This window comes from Chiloscyllium punctatum, chromosome 5 (genome assembly GCF_047496795.1).
Source record: "Chiloscyllium punctatum isolate Juve2018m chromosome 5, sChiPun1.3, whole genome shotgun sequence".
NCBI classification, from domain to species: Eukaryota; Metazoa; Chordata; class Chondrichthyes; order Orectolobiformes; family Hemiscylliidae; genus Chiloscyllium; species Chiloscyllium punctatum.
The window spans coordinates 43,372,177-43,378,176 of NC_092743.1; positions in this window are offsets into that span (position 1 = coordinate 43,372,177).

A 6,000-nucleotide genomic window follows, 5' to 3' on the forward strand; every position below is an offset into this window, starting at 1 on the left:
CCCTACACTGGAAATACCTGCAATATCCCATACACTGGAAACACCAGCAGAGCCCTCTGCAATATCCCCGACACTGGAAATACCAGCACAGCCCTTTGCAATATCCCCAACACTGGAAACACCAGCAGAGACCTCTGCAATATCCTCTACACTGGAAACAACAGCATAACCCTTTGCAATATCCCCTACAATGGAAATACCAGCATAACACTCTGCAATATCCCATACACTAGAAACACCAGCAGAGCCCTCTGCAATATCCCCGACACTGGAAACATCAGCACAGCCCTTTGCAATATCCCTAACACTGGAAACACCAGCAGAGCCCTCTGCAATATCCTCTACACTGGAAACAACAGCATAACCCTTTGCAATATCCCCTACAATGGAAATACCAGCATAACACTCTGCAATATCCCATACACTGGAAACACCAGCACAGCCCTCTGCAATATCCCCTACACTGGAAACACCAGCACAGCCCTCTGCAATATCCTCTACACTAGAAACACCAGCAGAGCCCACTGCAATATCCCTGACACTGGAAACACCAGCAGATTCCTCTGCAATATCCCCGATACTGGAAACTACAGCATAAACCTCTGCCATATCCCCAACACTGGAAAATCTTGCACATCTCTTTGCAATATCCCCAACACTGGAAATACCAGCAGAGCCCTTTGCAATATCCCCTACACTGGAAACACCAGCAGAGCCATCTGCAAAATCCCAGAAACTGGAAACCTCAGCAGAGCCCAATGCAATATCGCTGACACTGGAAATATCAGCAGAACCCTATGCAATATCCCTGACATTAGAAACACCAGCACAGCCCCTTGCAATAACCCTGACACTGGAAACACCAGCAAAGCCCGCTTCAACATCCCCGACATTAGAAACACCAGCACAGCCCTCTGCAATATCCCTGACACTGGAAACACCAGCAGAGCCCCTGCAATATCCCCTACACTGAAAACACCAGCATAGCCCTCTGCACTATCCCTGACACTGGAAACACCAGCAGCACCCTCCGAAATATCCCCGACACTGGAAACACCAGCACAGTTCTCTGCAATATCCCCGACACTGGAAACACCAGCAGAGGCCCTGCAATATCCCCTTCAATGGAAATACGAGCACAGCCCTTTGCAATATCCCCAACACTGGAATCACCAGCAGAGCCATCTGCAAAATCCCTGACACTGGAAACACCAGCACAGCCCTTTGCAATATCCCCAACACTGGAATCACCAGCAGAGCCATCTGCAATATCCCCAACACTGGAAATGTCAGCACAGCCCTTTGCAATATCCCCTACACTGGAAACACCAGCAGAGCCCGCTGCAATATCCCCTACACTGGAAACACCAGCACAGCCCTCTGCAATATTCCCTACAGTGGAAACACCAGCACAGCCCTCTTCAATATCCCCGACACTGGAAACACCAGAAGAGCCGCCCACAATATTCCCGAAAATGGAAACACCAGCAGAGCCCTTTGCAATATCCTCTACACTGGAAACACCAGCATAGACCTCTGCAATATCCCCTCCACTGGAAACTCCAGCAGATCCCTTTGCAATATCCCCTACACTGGAAGAACTTCCACAGCCCTTTGCAATATCCCCAACACTGGAAACACCAGCAGAGCCATCCGCAAAATCCCTGACACTGGAAACATCAGCAGAGCCCTCTGCAATATCCCCGACACTGGAAACACCAGCACAGCCCTTTGTAATATCCCCTACACTGGAAATACCAGCAGAGCCCCCGGCAATATCCCCTACACTGGAAACACCAGCACAGCCCTCTACAATGTCCCCTACAGTGGAAACACCAGCACAGCCCTGTGCAATACACCCTACACTGGAAACACCAGCAGAGCCATCTGCAAAATCCCTGAAACTGGAAACATCAGCAGAGCCCAATGCAACATCCCTGACACTGGAAACGCCAGCACAGCCCTTTGCAATATCCCCTACTCTGGAAACACCAGCAGAGCCATCTGCAAAATCCCTGAAACTGGAAACATCAGCAGAGCCCAATGCAACATCCCTGACACTGGAAACACCAGCACAGCCCTCTGCAATATCCCCGACACTAGAAACACCAGAAGAGCCCTCCACAATATTCCCGACAATGGAAACACCAGCACAGCCCTCTGCAACATCCCTGACACTGGAAACACCAGCACAGCCCTCTGCAATATCCCCGACACTAGAAACACCAGAAGAGCCCTCCACAATATTCCCGACAATGGAAACACCAGCAGGGCCCTTTGCAATATCCTCTACACTGGAAACACCAGCACAGCTCTCTGCAATATCCCCTACACTGCAAACTCCAGCAGAACCCTTTGCAATATCCCCTACACTGGATACACCTGCAATATCCCATACACTGGAAACACCAGCAGAGCCCTTTGCAATATCCCCTACTCTGGAAACACCAGCAGAGCCATCTGCAAAATCCCTGAAACTGGAAACATCAGCAGAGCCCAATGCAACATCCCTGACACTGGAAACACCAGCACAGCCCTCTGCAATATCCCCGACACTAGAAACACCAGAAGAGCCCTCCACAATATTCCCGACAATGGAAACACCAGCAGGGCCCTTTGCAATATCCTCTACACTGGAAACACCAGCACAGCTCTCTGCAATATCCCCTACACTGCAAACTCTAGCAGAACCCTTTGCAATATCCCCTACACTGGATACACCTGCAATATCCCATACACTGGAAACACCAGCAGAGCCCACTGCATTATCCCCAACACTGGAAACACCTGCACAGCCCTTTGTAATATCCTCAACATTGGAAACACCAGCAGAGCTCTCTGCAATATCCTCTACACTGGAAACAACAGCATAACCCTTTGCAATATCCCCTACAATGGAAATACCAGCATAACACTCTGCAATATCCTGTACACTGGAAACACCAGCACAGCCCTCTGCAATATCCCCTACACTGGAAACACCAGCACAGCCCTCTGCAATATCCTCTACACTAGAAACACCAGCAGAGCCCACTGCAATATCCCTGACACTGGAAACACCAGCAGATTCCTCTGCAATATCCCCGATACTGTAAACTACAGCATAACCTTCTGCCATATCCCCAACACTGGAAAACCTTGCACATCTCTTTGCAATATCCCCAACACTGGAAATACCAGCAGAGCCCTTTGCAATATCCCCTACACTGGAAACACCAGCAGAGCCATATGCAAAATCCCTGACACTGCAAACATGAGCAGAGCCCTCTGCAATATCCTCTACACTGGAAACACCAGCATAGACCTCTAGAATATCCCCTACACTGGAAACTCCAGCAGAACCCTTTGCAATATGCCCTACACTGGAAGAACTTGCACAGCCCTTTGCAATATCCCCAACACTGGAATCTCCAGCAGAGCCATCCGCAAAATCCCTGACACTGGAAACACCAGCACAGCCCTTTGCAATATCCCCTACACTGGAAACACCAGCAGAGCTCTCTGCAATATCCCAGACACTGGAAACAACAGCAGAACCCTTTGCAATATCCCCTACACTGGAAACACCTGCAATATCCCATACACTGGAAACACCAGCACAGCCCTTTGCAATATCCCCTACACTGGAAACACCAGCAGAGCCCCCTGCAATATCCCCAACACTGGAAACACCAGCACAGCCCGCTGCAATGTCCCCTACAGTGGAAACACCAGCACAGCCCTCTTCAATATCCCCAACACTGGAAACACCAGAAGAGCCGTCCACAATATTCCCGAAAATGGAAACACCAGCAGAGCCCTTTGCAATATCCTCTACACTGGAAACACCAGCATACACCTCTGCAATATTCCCTACACTGGAAACTCCAGCAGATCCCTTTGCAATATCCCCTACACTGGAAGAACTTCCACAGCCCTTTGCAATATCCCCAACAATGGAAACACCAGCAGAGCCATCCGCAATATCCCATACACTGGAAACACCAGCAGAGCCCTCTGCAATATCCCCGACACTGGAAACATCAGCACAGCCCTTTGCAATATCCCTAACACTGGAAACACCAGCAGAGCCCTCTGCAATATCCTCTACACTGGAAACAACAGCATAACCCTTTGCAATATCCCCTACAATGGAAATACCAGCATAACACTCTGCAATATCCCATACACTGGAAACACCAGCACAGCCCTCTGCAATATCCCCTACACTGGAAACACCAGCACAGCCCTCTGCAATATCCTCTACACTAGAAACACCAGCAGAGCCCACTGCAATATCCCTGACACTGGAAACACCAGCAGATTCCTCTGCAATATCCCCGATACTGGAAACTACAGCATAAACCTCTGCCATATCCCCAACACTGGAAAATCTTGCACATCTCTTTGCAATATCCCCAACACTGGAAATACCAGCAGAGCCCTTTGCAATATCCCCTACACTGGAAACACCAGCAGAGCCATCTGCAAAATCCCAGAAACTGGAAACCTCAGCAGAGCCCAATGCAATATCGCTGACACTGGAAATATCAGCAGAACCCTATGCAATATCCCTGACATTAGAAACACCAGCACAGCCCCTTGCAATAACCCTGACACTGGAAACACCAGCAAAGCCCGCTTCAACATCCCCGACATTAGAAACACCAGCACAGCCCTCTGCAATATCCCTGACACTGGAAACACCAGCAGAGCCCCTGCAATATCCCCTACACTGAAAACACCAGCATAGCCCTCTGCACTATCCCTGACACTGGAAACACCAGCAGCACCCTCCGAAATATCCCCGACACTGGAAACACCAGCACAGTTCTCTGCAATATCCCCGACACTGGAAACACCAGCAGAGGCCCTGCAATATCCCCTTCAATGGAAATACGAGCACAGCCCTTTGCAATATCCCCAACACTGGAATCACCAGCAGAGCCATCTGCAAAATCCCTGACACTGGAAACACCAGCACAGCCCTTTGCAATATCCCCAACACTGGAATCACCAGCAGAGCCATCTGCAATATCCCCAACACTGGAAATGTCAGCACAGCCCTTTGCAATATCCCCTACACTGGAAACACCAGCAGAGCCCGCTGCAATATCCCCTACACTGGAAACACCAGCACAGCCCTCTGCAATATTCCCTACAGTGGAAACACCAGCACAGCCCTCTTCAATATCCCCGACACTGGAAACACCAGAAGAGCCGCCCACAATATTCCCGAAAATGGAAACACCAGCAGAGCCCTTTGCAATATCCTCTACACTGGAAACACCAGCATAGACCTCTGCAATATCCCCTCCACTGGAAACTCCAGCAGATCCCTTTGCAATATCCCCTACACTGGAAGAACTTCCACAGCCCTTTGCAATATCCCCAACACTGGAAACACCAGCAGAGCCATCCGCAAAATCCCTGACACTGGAAACATCAGCAGAGCCCTCTGCAATATCCCCGACACTGGAAACACCAGCACAGCCCTTTGTAATATCCCCTACACTGGAAATACCAGCAGAGCCCCCGGCAATATCCCCTACACTGGAAACACCAGCACAGCCCTCTACAATGTCCCCTACAGTGGAAACACCAGCACAGCCCTGTGCAATACACCCTACACTGGAAACACCAGCAGAGCCATCTGCAAAATCCCTGAAACTGGAAACATCAGCAGAGCCCAATGCAACATCCCTGACACTGGAAACGCCAGCACAGCCCTTTGCAATATCCCCTACTCTGGAAACACCAGCAGAGCCATCTGCAAAATCCCTGAAACTGGAAACATCAGCAGAGCCCAATGCAACATCCCTGACACTGGAAACACCAGCACAGCCCTCTGCAATATCCCCGACACTAGAAACACCAGAAGAGCCCTCCACAATATTCCCGACAATGGAAACACCAGCACAGCCCTCTGCAACATCCCTGACACTGGAAACACCAGCACAGCCCTCTGCAATATCCCCGACACTAGAAACACCAGAAGAGCCCTCCACAATATTCCCGACA